Below are 15,887 nucleotides of genomic sequence, written 5' to 3'. Positions count from 1 at the left end.
ATCCCTACTTGCACTTCACACATATCAATGGCCTTGCAAACCATTGGTGATCTCTTTTTCCTTATTTGCTACATACCAGGTTTTCGATAAAGATAAAGGTTTGTTTACGCACTTTCGCATGAACTCGCTCAACATTATTGTTGATTTTTCAACTTACATGTATTTCAGGAAACTAACGATCTGGCGCGGTATGGCTTGTTTTCCGCTGCATTAAGCCCGAGGTCATCCAGGGTTCGAGGCTTGTGACTCTTTCCTGGACAAGTCACAGTCCTTGAATCATGTTTATGTTAAGTTTGCATTTGTAATGTTTAGACAAAGTTATGGTTGTTGGGTGTTAACCCATTAAGACAATGTTTTACTATTTTATTATCAATGGATGATCTTGCATATTTTTAATTCATATAGCTTGTTATGATTAAGCTATGGTATTAAGAAGTCACACCAAATTAACCACGCTTCCGCAAAGCCAGGGTGTGACAGCTTGGTATCAGAGCTCTGATCATAGCGAACTAGGATTCCTTCTCGAGTCTAGACTATGATCACTAGGGCTCTCACGAAAACATTTTTCTGCATACCACTTAAGTCCAGATCCAAAACCTTTTTATAAACAAATGTTGAGCATATTTTATTTATTATTTTAGGCTCAGTCTGGGAGGCTGAGGCTCGGTCTGGGAGACTGAGGCTCGGTCTGGGAGGTCGAGGCTCGATCTAATGGATCGAGGTAGTTGTCTAGTGGGACTAGGGAGTCAGTCTGGGAGGCTGGGAGAATTTGCTAGTGGGACTAGGGAGTCAGTCTGGGAGGCTGGGAAAAGTTGGCTAGTGGGACTAGGAAGGACAGTCTGGGAGGCTGGGAGGCTAGTGGGACTAGGTGGATTATGTGATTATTATTTGGTAACTTATGTGATTACCTGATTTACTGATTATTTGTGCATACCTGTGATTGTGTTACAGACACATGGATACATCAGGCACCGGAGACTCAGATACCACTGGACCTCTACCCATAGTGTCGGATGACATTGTGTCATCGGAGCATGAGGTGCATACCTCAGACTACACGAGCACGGACGATGATGACTTCCAGCCGTTCGCTCTACCCGACGGCGCTGATGAGCATATCGATGACCCACCTGCTGAGTATCTTCCCCTTGTTGTGATTCCAGCTCCGATTCCCCTTGCTTCATACCCAGCACACGAGTTATTACCAGACGCCGAGGCTGACGGCGACATTGACCTCTATGAGGACGAGCCTTTTGAGGACGAGGTTCTTGATGCAGCCCCTTTACCCGCTGGCGGTCTCTTGATGATCGCTGATGCCCCAGCTGGAGACTCGCCCGTCCACTCACCAGTCCCAGACTCTTTTGAGTATGTGGCATCTGTACCGTCACACGAGGCGAGCACGCAGCATTTTGTTCATGACTCGGACCCCGATCAGGCATCTTCTGCCGCCCCCATTCCGAGGTTTGTGTTCGAGCACGACGACATTGAGGATTCGGATCCCGTTTTTCCTCCAGGATTTGATCCTGACCGCGATATTGAGTATATTCCTATGGACCAGCATATGGAGGACCCTGTTGATCCCGTTGATCCTATCGATCCCTTTGATCCAGAGTTTGAGTTTGACATGGCTTTTGATGACCCGGAGCCTGCCTTGGCCCCAGAGCAGGCAGCTGCTCTCGATCCTGTGCATGAGCATGACTTGGTACATGCTGACGTTCCTGTTGAGCCCGTTTTGGCCGACCCACCTGTTGGTGATGTTCCTTTGATAGCTGATGATCCTGTTATTGATCCACCTTTTGTTGATCCCCCTTTGATTGCTGATATCCCTGTTGACCACCCAGTTGAGCATGTTGCACCAGTTGATCCTGTCATTGCTCCGTTTGATCCTGTACCCCTCGAGCCTGAGCACGCTTTATTTGCAGAGCATATGGATCCACCCGATGAGGAGGCACAGCATGGTTGGATACCTGCTGACGAGGATGTTCCACCGTTTCCACCACAGCACACTGATGCACATCATACTGATTTCACATTTCAGATCCCACCGTTTGTACCTCCAGCGGGGCCTGGAGAGGGCTCTTCAGCCCACCCCTTTGGGCACATACCGATGCCTATGCCTTTCGTACCTCAGATGACACCTGTTCCATCTTCTGTTCATGTAGCACCATTCGATCCCACCAGCACGCCACTGCTTTGGTCATCTTCCTCTCCGATGCCACCCACTGACCCATATCATCCATTCCATATGGGACATACCATAGAGGACGTCTTGATGTCCTTTGTCCATCAGCATGAGTCCCATACGCAGCGACTCCAGGAGCTCGAGAGAGCTCAGTTATCACTAGGTCCTTATCATGGTCAGACGTATCCATCTTTTCAGCCTTTTCGATCATTACCCCCGGACTTTGCTGCCCGACTTACGACTTTGGAGCAGCAGATCGCTTCTGTTATCCGCACTCAGCAGGCGATGGAGGAGGATTGGCTTCATTTACGCCGCTTACTCTACACTCACTTTCCCCCTCCTCCACCCCCATCCGCATAGAGCTCATCGGTGCTATAGAGGTAGACGTGGGTGAGACGACAGCGATTGTGACTGCACAGCCTTTTGGAGACCATCTGATGATTTCTGACTTTTGTTGATACTTATTTGATGTACCTGATGTATGTGATACTGATATGATATAGTTTTGTACAGGGGTGATGTAGCCCCTAATTGATTGATGGTTGTATGACACACTTACTACACTTTATGGTCTCGATATATGTAGCAATCGCGGTATTCTCACCATATCTGATGCACTTGATTTCATATTTATATTTTTGTGACATGGGATGTTGGGACATGGGATGTTGTGTATATAATACTTGTGACATGGGATGTTGGGACATGGGATGTTGTGTGTATGATGATTATAACATGGGATGTTGTGTGTGATAACATGAGATGTTATGTGCTATTACTATTACTATAATCGTATGCTTACTATGGCCTGACCAACGTACACATCTTTAGAAGATGGCGCCAAGACGTCAGCCACAGCCGATGCCTACCACTCATGAAGAACTACAGCAAGTTATCGCTAATGCCATTGCTCAATATGCTGCCTCTCAAGGAGGACCAAGCGGGAGTAGCTCGAACATTAACGGCAACCAAAATCCTCCTCATGGGTGCACCTACAAACAATTCTTGGACTGCAAGCCCATAAACTTCGATGGCACAGGTGGTGCTGTTGCTTTCGTTCGCTGGGCTGAGAAAACCGAGTCCGTACTTCGCATGAGCAAATGTGCGCTAGATCAACAAGTCACTTACATCTCAGGGCTATTTGTGGATGGAGCCCTATCCTGGTGGAATCTACAGGTCCAGACCCTTGGCGAAGCTGCGGCTTACGCACTGACCTGGACTGAGTTGAAAGAACTCATGCGCAAAAAGTACTGTTCTCGCGCTGAAATCCAGAGGTTAGAGACCGAATTCTGGCACCTGAAGATGGAAGGTTCGAAGATAGCTGAATATGTTCAGAGGTTCCACGATTTGTCGCATGTGGTACCCTATATGGTTACGCCCGAGTTCAAAAGGATTGAACGCTTCATTTGGGGATTGGCCCCTCAGATAATCAGCATGGTGACTTCTTCCAAACCTGCAACCATCACAGAAGCCATTGATTTGAGTGTGGCTCTCACCGAAGAGGCAATTCGGTTGAACAAGTTTGATGAAGTCGAGCCCAAGAAGAAGGAGACTCATGTGGAGTCATCTGGTGGTAGAAAGCGAAAGTTTTCGAGTTTCAAGCAAAGCACCGGGATGGTGGTTAAGAAGAGAGAATCGAATGCGCCAGCTCAAGATTCAGCTGGTGGTAGAAAGAAAGGGAAGGGATACATGGGTGCACAACCCAAGTGCAACTCATGCCAACGACATCACTCTGGTCGTTGCAGCCTAAGAGTTTGTGAATCATGTGGGAAGACTGGTCATACGAAGGATTTCTGTTGGGCTAATGCTGGCCGGGGAGGCCAAGGAGGAAATGGGAATAGGAACAACCGTGGTGGTGCTGGGAACCGCCCACAAGGAAATCAGGGAGGAGATGGGAACCGTGTTAATAATGCTAACCAAGCGGGCGCCATGAATCGGAACCAGGGAAACCATCAAGCTGGAAACAATGGTGGAAACGGGCAGAGGCCCGGATGTTTCAATTGTGGAGATCAATGGCATTTCAAGAGGAATTGCCCAGAATTAAACCAGGCACGCGGAAGAGTTTTTAACATGGAAGCCAGGGAAGCGCGCCAGGATCCCAACGTTGTCACTGGTACGTTCCCTGTAAACCAACGCTATGCATCCGTTTTGTTTGATACTGGTGCTGATTATAGCTTCGTATCGTTAGAATTTAAGAACATGCTTGGTTTAGCCGCTAGTAAGTTAGATATTCCATACTCGATTGAATTGGCAAATGGGAAGTTAGTAGAAGCTAACGAAGTGATTCGAGGTTGCGTAATCGAATTAGGAGAGCGTGAGTTTGCTCTCGATCCACTACCAGTCCAGTTGGGAAGCTTCGACGTGGTAGTAGGGATGGATTGGTTATCGAGTAACAAGGCAGAGATAGTTTGTCACGAGAAGATTGTTCGTATCCCGACCGATGATGGTGAGACCATTGTTGTTCATGGGGAGAAGCGTGAGACGCCGTTAAGGATGATTAGCTGCCTGAAAGCGAGAAAGTGTTTGAAGAAAGGATGTGTTGCTTTTCTAGCACACATTGTGGATAAGAAGGCTGCTGAGCCAAAGATCGAAGACATCCCTGTCGTGAGGGAATACCCAGAAGTCTTTCCAGAAGACTTGCCTGGCTTGCCACCTCAAAGGCAAGTGGAGTTTCGCATCGACTTAGTTCCAGGCGCCGCGCCTGTGGCTAAGGCACCCTATAGACTTGCTCCGTCTGAGATGCAAGAACTGTCGACACAACTTCAAGAGTTGTTAGACAAGGGTTTTATCCGACCAAGCTTCTCGCCTTGGGGAGCTCCAGTTTTGTTTGTGAAGAAGAAGGACGGTAGTTTCCGTATGTGTATCGACTACAGAGAGTTGAACAAGCTGACAATCAAGAATAGGTATCCCCTGCCAAGAATCGATGATCTGTTCGACCAGCTTCAAGGTTCAAGCTTCTATTCAAAGATCGATCTTCGATCTGGATACCATCAGCTGCGGATACAGGAAGAGAGTATTCCGAAGACAGCTTTCAGAACTCGATATGGGCACTACGAGTTTCTGGTTATGCCGTTTGGTTTGACAAACGCACCTGCAGTGTTCATGGATTTGATGAACCGAGTTTGTAAGCCGTACTTGGATAAGTTCGTGATCGTATTCATCGATGACATCCTGATTTATTCAAAGACAAAGGCTGAGCACGAGCAGCATCTTAGAGCCATTCTGGAGCTGCTAAAGAAGGAACAGCTATACGCCAAATTCTCTAAGTGTGAGTTTTGGCTAAGAGAAGTGCAATTCCTTGGACACGTGGTGAATGGAGATGGAATCCACGTGGATCCCACCAAGATCGAGGCGATCAAAGATTGGGAAACGCCAAAAACGCCAACCGAGATTCGGCAATTCTTGGGTTTGGCAGGCTATTATCGAAGGTTCATCGAGAACTTTTCTAAGATCGCTCAACCGTTAACGCTCCTCACGCAGAAGGATAAGAAGTTTGATTGGGGAATCAAACAGGATGAGGCGTTTCAGATATTGAAGGATAAGCTTTGTAACGCGCCGATCTTAGCTCTACCGGAAGGTACCGACGATTTTGTGGTATACTGCGACGCATCGCGTCAAGGATTGGGTTGTGTGTTGATGCAACGCCAAAAGGTTATTGCCTACGCGTCACGCCAACTGAAAGTGCACGAAAAGAACTATACCACGCATGATTTGGAGCTAGGCGCAGTGGTCTTTGCTTTGAAGATCTGGAGACACTACCTTTATGGTACGACGTGTACGATCTTCACAGATCACAAAAGTCTCCAGCATATATTCAACCAGAAAGAGTTGAACATGAGGCAAAGACGATGGGTCGAGTTGTTGAACGATTACGACTGCGAGATCAAGTATCATCCAGGGAAGGCGAATGTGGTCGCTGATGCCCTAAGTCGTAAAGAGAGAATCAAGCCCATAAGGGTTAGGGCTATGGAAATGATAATTCAAACCGACCTTTCCTCACGCGTTCGTGCAGCACCGAAGGAAGCTCTCAAGGAGGGAAACCTTGAGGAAGAATATCTCCGTGGGATGGAGAAGATATTGGTGCCAAACAGGGAAGGAACGTTGTGTTTTGAGAAAAGGATTTGGGTTCCTTTGTTTGGTGGTTTAAGAGAGGTTATCTTTGATGAAGCTCACAAGTCGCGGTACTCTATCCACCCTGGAGCGGATAAGATGTACCAAGATCTTAAAGATTACTACTGGTGGCCTAGGATGAAGGGCGAGGTTGCTATTTACGTGAGCAAATGTTTAACTTGCGCCAAAGTTAAGGCGGAATACCAGAAGCCTTCGGGACTTCTGCAGCAACCAAAAATTCCCCAGTGGAAGTGGGTAGAAATCTCCATGGATTTTATTACGAAGTTGCCAAGAACGCCAAAAGGCCATGACACTATCTGGGTGATAGTGGATCGCTTAACAAAGTCAGCACACTTCTTGCCTATCCGCGAGAAGGATCATACAAGCAAATTGGCTGAAATCTACATGAGAGAGATGATAAGAGCCACCACATCGTAGATCGGGCCTCAATAATCAACATATTCGAATACTACGACTTTTACACGCGTTATAAGCTTTTAACCAACAATATTCGAGTTTTAGTAGCCTTTAAAGATTTAAAAGATGGGTTTCCGACTTTTAACCGTTAAAAATCCTTTTAACCACTTTAGATACGATCAAGAGTGAGTTTTAAATGTTATACCTCTAGCTCGGGGCTAGGGAAGATCTTTGGCGAAAATGGCGTGGATAAAAGCAAATGAACGAGGTCCTTTAACTTTCGCTTGCTTCAAAGCTCCTAATACGTGATCCCCGACACTTGTATATACTTGGAATGGCAAGACAAGAACCGAAAGATGGATGTGTGGGTGTGGGTAGTCACGGCCGAGAGGGAGAGAGCAAGAGGGAGTGAGAGTGAGTTGGTGAAATGGATGGCAAGTCTTGTGTATGAGTGGGGTTTTTATAGACAAAATTTGGTTCATCGTCCAACGGATTCTTATGCTTTCTAGATATCCACGATCAACAATTAAAATATTCAAAAGTGTACTCCTAGTTCCATTAGAATGGAACCGGCCTAAAGGGGGGGGGGTACCCGGTTGGATCTTGATTGTTCAGTTAGAGTTCAGTTTAGTTAAGTCGGTTACTTTTAGAGATTAACCCCGTTAGTTGTTTAATGCGTTATAATGCGGGTGTTTAGGGTAATCAGGGACCCTAACTGGCTTAGAAAAATACTAATAATATTTCTGGCAATATTTTTATGTTCCGGGTATAGTCCGGTTGTTCGGTCGGATAGTAATCCGTTAAAGTGCTTAAGTAATCCTTTAAGCGTTGTAAATAATATTTTTAGCGACACAATTTATTCTGCAAAGTGTCAGGAATATTTCCTCAGGTTTTGGCACTTTATTAGTTAGCTAGAAACTAGTATGCTGATAAAAGTGCTGTGTTTTGTGCTTAGAGTACGTTTTAGGCACATCCAATCTCTGTATCTTATTCCTAGAGTCACAGTTATACAACCCTTGTATCCCTACACACACTACGGGTGTAGTAAAATATTTCTGGCTCATTTAGGCCTTTAGAGGCAGTGTTTGCCTGATGCTGGCTATATCAGCATGTCAAATAGGTTATCCGTCCAAATGCTACTGTGCTTTTGTGCATCATGTTTGTCACTAGAGTTCAGTAAGTAAATAATGTAGTGACGGAAAATCAAAGTATGATGCAGATATGTACAAATATCAACAATCAAGTAGCAGTTTATCAGAAATCTCAGTTAAGCACAGTAATTAGGCAACAATTAATAGTTAATTAAGTCGTACGGATACCTGGTTTTGTGAGGGTTGTCACATTCTCCCCCCGTTAAATAAATTTCGTCCCGAAATTTTAAATTCTGCTTGTAGAAGCAGGGTTCTCAGGAAATAAGTGGGGGTATTTCTCCTTCATTCGGTCTTCACGCTCCCAGGTGAATCCAGGACCATGTCTAGCATTCCAGCGAACTTTGACGAGCTTGACACTGCTCCGGCGGGTCTTGTTAACTTTCCAATCCGTGACCTCGACAGGTTCTTCAACGAAGTGGAGCGTGTCATCAATATGAATTTCGTCGGTAGGAATGGCAAGGTTAACTTGGGTTGGACTTCTCTTCAGATTGGATACATGAAATGTATCGTGAACATTATTCAATTCGGCAGGTAGATCCAACTTGTATGCTACGGTCCCAATTCTTTCCAAAACCTCGAAAGGACCAATGTAGCGCGGATTCAACTTCCCACGCTTCCCAAAGCGTGCCACACCCTTCCAGGGTGATACCTTCAACAAAACCATATCCCCAACCTCAAACTCCTGAGGTTTCCTTTTCAGATCTGCGTAGGTCTTCTGACGGTCACGAGCCGCGCTAATGCGATCTCGAATCTGCGCAATCTTATCTGTAGTTTCCTAAACTACATCGGGACCTACCAATTGTCTATCACCCGCGTCAGACCAACAGAGCGGCGACCTGCACTTGCGCCCATATAAAGCTTCGAATGGCGCGGCACCAATACTGGTGTGGTAGCTGTTGTTGTATGAAAACTCAACCAGGGGTAAATGCTTATCCCAGCTACCGCCTAAATCCATCACACATGCTCTCAGCATGTCCTCCAACGTCTGAATCGTCCGCTCACTTTGACCGTCGGTCTGCGGGTGAAAAGCAGTGCTCAGATTCAACTTTGAGCCAAAAGCTTCCTGGAAGGATTGCCATATCCTCGATACGAACCTTCCGTCTCTATCAGAAATAATCGAGAGAGGTACTCCATGGCGTGTAACAATCTCTCGTTTAACCCGACTTTGTTAAGATCACGAATCTTGACATAAGCTTGTTTCTAGCGGTACGAGGGTTAAAAGGTGAAACTCCACCACACGGGAAACATGAACTTGTGTAAAAGTGTTTTGACATGTAAAATAGTATTTAAAACGAGCCGATCTACGTATGTATAAGTGGTACATTCGTAGAACCAGGTGTCGAGAAAATCATGTTTTATATAAGTTGGATAACATGCTAACAAAGATGATTTTTAAACTACAAGTGTATAGAAACTTGTGAAACGAAAGATCCGACAAAATAACAAATTTTTATAAAAGTTGTCGGGAAGTTGTAAAGAGTGATTTGTTCCAAAAACGGGGTTTTTTACAAGACTAAATTATTTTATACATAGATCCACTAAATATAAGGTGATCTACATTACGACCTTCGGGAAAATTACAAGTTCATGTAATAATGCGATTTTATATACTAGTCTACAAGTTTAATGTATTGAAACTGGTTTGAAGTATCGGAAATTGATTGGTTGATTTAAAGAAATTGTTAAAATGATTTGTAAAAGAAAATGATACGCTTGAAAGCGTGGCCACCTCCAGTTACAGGGGAAACTCTGGCGAAATTTTTCTAAAATCTAACACTTAGAAATTATTTACAAGTGTTAGAGTTATTTTTGAAATGTTTACAAAATATATTTCGCCATGACTTTATCACAAATATTCGGAGGTGGGATTTTCACAAAAATAAACGTGATAAATATTTATTCGATAAATATATTTTTCACAACACTGTTTATGATTATTTTGTGAAAATATATAAATATTATTTTTAGAGTAAAAATAATAGTTACAAACTTTGTCGAACCCAAAATAATACCAACGCCTACACGACAAACATATAAGTTACAACGGTAATTACTATTACCACTAAATCGCCAAAACGTAACTTACACTTTATACGGAAATATTCACGAATGCGTATCTTGTCGACGTATTATTTTGGAAAGTATTATACGAATAGAAAATATATTATTTTTGAGAAAAATAATTATATTTTGGAATGAGAAATAAAATATATTAAGTGAGACTTAATATTATAAGCACGCATGTATTAATTCCCCCATCCTTGGGAAGGAGATTTTCTACCAAGTATATACGCGGAACGGTTGTCTAACTGTTTCCCGAAAATGTAAACTATAAAGCTAAGGCACGGCCATCCGTCTAATAGAATTAGCACATGTAGGTCGTTGCGCAGCAGTTGGATATTTGGATTACTTGGTATTGTGACGCACTCACTGTGAGTTCATGTCCCCCTTTTCTCTTAACTGTTTTCAGTTTTCTAAACTGCGGGGGTGAAATACATGTTACAATGATTATGAATATGTTTATACATGGTATGGTTAGCGTAAGGAGGTTTGTTACTTAGATCATGTGAGTGGGTAGGCGGAAACTTGAGGCCATTAATCCTCATAGTAGGACCGAGGGACAGGAGCGGTAGATCTATCTGGGTGTAGCGAGCCCAGCCCCAGGTCCAGCTGAACGGACCTCGGGGTGACTTAGTGCCCGACGCATAAATCCGCTAGGTTTGAGTCATCCCTACTTGCACTTCACACATATCAATGGCCTTGCAAACCATTGGTGATCTCTTTTTCCTTATTTGCTACATACCAGGTTTTCGATAAAGATAAAGGTTTGTTTACGCACTTTCGCATGAACTCGCTCAACATTATTGTTGATTTTTCAACTTACATGTATTTCAGGAAACTAACGATCTGGCGCGGTATGGCTTGTTTTCCGCTGCATTAAGCCCGAGGTCATCCAGGGTTCGAGGCTTGTGACTCTTTCCTGGACAAGTCACAGTCCTTGAATCATGTTTATGTTAAGTTTGCATTTGTAATGTTTAGACAAAGTTATGGTTGTTGGGTGTTAACCCATTAAGACAATGTTTTACTATTTTATTATCAATGGATGATCTTGCATATTTTTAATTCATATAGCTTGTTATGATTAAGCTATGGTATTAAGAAGTCACACCAAATTAACCACGCTTCCGCAAAGCCAGGGTGTGACATTAACCAGATTTTTAACAGATTTCTTAAGATAATCAAGCTGATATGTGAAATTTTTGACAAAATCATATTCTGGTTTAGGAAAATTCTTGGTTTTACAATGTTTCGCTGTATGTCTTAAATGACCACAGCAAAAACATCGTTTGCGTCTGGGTCTTTTGGTGTTGGAAGATGATGTATGTGATGAGTGTCTTGAGCTTTCTGCTTTCTTCACTTTCTTGTCAACTCGACTTTCATCTTCTGAACATTCTTCATCATTGTCGGAATCTGATGAACTTTCTGATGTTTGATATTCACTTGAATTTTGTTCTTCACTTGCTTCGTAACTTGAATCATTGCAGCTTGGATCTTCACTTGAACTTTCTGAATTTGTTTCGTCAATTGAATCTTCGGAGCTCTCACCTTTTGTTGTTTGATCTTCACTTGAAGTTCTGATTTTTGCTCTTCATTAGAAGTTGACGTTTCTTCTTCCTTTTCTGAGGCAGAAAAGCTTGTTTCTTCTTCCTTTTCTGAGGCAGAAAAGCTTGTTTCTTTTTCCTTTTCTGAGGCAGAAAAGCTTGAATCTTCTTTGCTGCTTTCTTCAGTGACTTCCCTTTCTGAATCTGTCATACCTGTTCGAGATGGAATAAATTCTGAAATTTCCTCGGTGAGGAATTTTCCAAAACTGTTCCTTTTCAATTCTGGCACAAATATTGGAGATTCACACACATTTTTATCATCACAAAATGCAGAATTTAAATCATGACATTCAAACATAACATGTTCATGATCACGGGTCTTAAATATAGGCACATGGCCCTTACAGTCATCTGGAATATTGTTTCTCTTATCACAGTTCCAGGCGAACCAGTTAACAGTGGAATAACTGTCGCCTGAATAGCCTATTCCTATTTTTGAACCGCCGCAGTCTTCATCCTTATCGCACACATCTTCTTTACACACAAATGAATCTGCATTACTTTTAGGAATATTAGCGGCTGTTTCATTCTTAAAAGAATCGTTTTGTTCTACAGAGGCATTTTCATCAATGAAATCATTGTCGGGATGAGGAGTTGGCATAGGCACATAGTTTTTGCTATGTGGCGGAAAGAAAAGTTATCTTTCATTTCCTTGCCTATCCTTATACCCGATCCCGTCTTTTACATACGTTGGTCGTTAGCAGTTTTTGATGTCAGTAAAGGCCTTTTGACTGACATTCCATTTGTCTATGATAATTTGTAATTTATTATTTTCGTTCAAAGCTTTTTCTATTCTGTCAGTGAGATCGTTGATGATGAAATCTTTTCTAAAAACAAATTCTTTTAGAGTTTGCATTTCTGCTAAAGTTGAATTCAACTTTCTCTGATATGCGGCCTCGTTCTGTTTAAGTTCCTTGTTAAATTTTAAAGCTTTGTCTTTTTGCCTCTCAAATTCTAGGTTAAGAGATTTGTAATGTGCCACAACATCAACGCATGCTGGTGTACATAACTTTACTTTAAAGTTACGTGGAATACTATTTACCAAGTCTTTGTCAGCTTTTTCTTTGGAAGATTCAGTTTTCATTGCTACTGCTGAGACTTTTCTTTTCTATTTCTTCTCATCAGATGACTCCTTAGGAACGTGCTCCTTGAGTTTTTCAGCTTCTTCAGAATTCTTTTCCTTTTCAGGCTCCGGGGAGGTGAGAATGCTTTTCATACCCTTGTCAGCAATGTTGTCACCCTTTGGAATTCCAGCAGTCTGTTTCTCAAACTGTTTTGATGATGACTCGCTTGAGATCTTTGCCATGAGAGCTTTGTTGACTTGTTCCTTGGCTTCAGCATTCTCTTTAGCTCGAGTGTCACCGAGCACAGCTGTCTTTTCACTGGACCGTGGAGCCTTTGATGCGCTTGCGGAAGTGTTGAAGTAAGTCGTGTCTGAAGCTTGTTGACTGACACCTTCAGATACAAGAAGTGCCACGTTCTTCAATCCTGCAGAAGTCTAAGCAGGCTTCGGGGTGTAACCAGTCGCATTAATTTCTCGTTTGTTAACATCCATTTCAAAATCCTTCAAAGTGTTGATCAAATCGGTTAGAGTGACAGGATTTGGATTGTTGAGGAAATCCCTTTTGATCATCATGCACTTCAGGCTCCATTCGTTTGTAAGTGAGTCCAAAAGCTTCTTTATGGCAGCACGGTTAGTGATATGATTTCCCGCCTTCTTCATCTTGGTCATCATATTTCGAAAGCGACTGATATGATCGGAAAGGCTTTCTCCACGAATTCCACAAAACAGGTCGTATTGCTTCTGCACCATGATTCTTTTGCTCTCAATCAGCTCTTCGTTTCCCTCGTAATATTCGATCAAAGTGAGCCAGAGTTCATTTGCAGTTCTGTATTTTTCAAACATGTTACAGTCATCAGTTGACAGAGCCATGGTTAAGGCGGCATGTGCACGGCGGTCGCGTTGGATTAGGGCCTTGTCTACATCAGTGAAGGTTGTAGAGTCATTGTTAGTGACTATCGCATCTCCTCGAACCACCGTTGGAATGTGGGTTCCAGCGGTGACCGAGAGCCACAGATTGTAGTCCATGTATTCGAAGAACGATTGGATACGAGTCTTCCAAGTACCGAAATCTTCTGCTCCGTTCAACTTTGGTGGTCTAGTGGTGGTTCCGGTCTCAAGTTCAGCTTGAGCAATTGGACTTAGTTGATTCAACGACATCTTGACTTGTTTTTGACTTAAGAAAGCTGATCAGACAATAATTTTGCTGGAAGATGATTCTGAGAACAATTTCGCTAGGAACACACACAAATACGCCAAAGACCTGACTTGAGTTTGCTGATCAGAAGCTAATTTCGCTGAGTAGTCAAATGAAAAACAATTTCGCTGGAAAAGAGGATAATTTCGCCGAAAAACTGAATGAAATAAGCGAACCAGAACAATTTCGCCGATAACTTCGCCAATGCAATAACTTCGCCGGACAGAGGATGGATCCTGCACGAGTGAAGATGGCTAATTTCGCTGAGACAATTAACAAACACGTTAGTTTGGCTAAATTCACCGATCACCGTGATAAAAACGCTGTGGTTCTTTATCACTGTCCTCGAAGTCCCCTTCGATAAATTCGATACAGGATCAATGACGCTATTTCACCGGTAATTAACAATTTCGCTTGTGTTTGATCGGCGAAACTGTTAATTTTGCGATATTCAAGTTAAATTTGCTGTATTCAAACTAAATTTGTTGTATTCAAATTAAATTTGCTGTATTCAAAATAATTTCGCTGTGTTCAAAATAATTTTGCTGTGTTCAAAATAATTCCGTTGTGTTCAAAATAATTCCGCTACGTTCAAAATAATTCCGCTGTGTTCAAAATAATTCCGCTGCGTTCAAACTAAATCTGCTGCATTCAAAATTAATTCCTTTGTCTTCAAAATTAATTCCGCTGACTTCAAAATTAATTTCGCTGACTTCAAAATTAATTTCGTTGTCTTCAAAATTAATTCCGCTGACTTCAAATTAAGTTCGCTGACTTCAAAATAATTTCGCTATCTTCAAATTTATCTTCGCCAACCAGAGGGTTTAACACGAGCTAAAACCCTCTAATCACCCAAAAACGACTCAAAAACCATGTTTCTTTGCATCAAAATTTCCAAAATGACTCCCTAATCACTGATTAACAACAACCTATCGATTAAACACACCAAATCAATCCATTTTAAGTCCAAAAATTTGAAAAACCTTGAAACTTTGAAAAACCTTGAAACTTTGAAAAACCTTCAAAACTTTGAAAAATCTTAACAAAACCTCAACAACCAAGAGCACTAAGGCTCTGATACCAAATTGTAGTCCCGTAACGATCCGATTTCAGTTTCGGTTTGGTGAAAAATATGTGAGACGGGTGATTCGAGCCAAGAACAATCGACAATAAACAATAAAGATAGAAACTTTAAGGACTGGAACATAGAAATAGAAAGTTTCATTGATTGGATAAGAACATACAAGATAATCCACCCCGGGTGAGCTCCCCCGGGGTGGCGGCTCACAAATGCACCCCTAAAAAGTGGTGTCTAGTATTCTATTTATAGACCCTGAGCCTTGTTTTCCAAGCAAGCCGCCTCTTGCTTGGAAAGCCTCCTAAACTCCATAAAACAAACGACTATCACAATTAAAACTCGCTACCTTCTACAAATTATAACATCGCTAACTAAAGTCGTTGATTGATAACATCATTCTCTAATTTGACCCAACATATTTTGCAACCAAACTATTCTTGGGTATCAAAACCGCTTGTTTTGATATCAAACTTGTTTTCTAACTTCGTTAAACATGTTTTAACATGTTTAACTCGTCACTTTAGATTTAGTGCTTATATAGGGTCGTAAGATAAGCGGTCTAAACAACCGCTTAGACTTTCGAACCCGACCCGTTTGGTCGATCATTAGGATCCGACCAAACAGGTTTTGTGACCATAGTTGTATAGGGAATAACCTTCCGAGGTTATACCTTATGGTCACTTCGTTTAAGTTAGTTGTATGATAGGTAATTTATATGCCTTAGGAAAATGACCCAAATGCCCTTTTTACGCAAAAATTCATTTTAAGCATATGTAACCCAAATTTTTACATCTAAACTGATTAGGTAACATTATTAGACATGTTAAGGCATATAAATACTTGTCATAGGACTAGTTAGGCGGTCCGAACGCGTTTTACGCGAACGACGCGTTAAAGTAGCGTAAACCACCTTAACGAGTCGTAATGGGTCGTAAGAACTTAGGTTAGGTTTCGATTTAGGATGTGGGCTTTGTTAAACCATATTACATGAGTTCCTATACTCATTTGGTTTACGAAACCTCATTCTAT

This window comes from Helianthus annuus, chromosome 11 (assembly GCF_002127325.2).
Source record: "Helianthus annuus cultivar XRQ/B chromosome 11, HanXRQr2.0-SUNRISE, whole genome shotgun sequence".
Taxonomy (NCBI): Eukaryota; Viridiplantae; Streptophyta; class Magnoliopsida; order Asterales; family Asteraceae; genus Helianthus; species Helianthus annuus.
The sequence above is the reverse complement of the archived record's forward strand: the minus strand, read 5'-3'. Positions refer to the sequence as shown.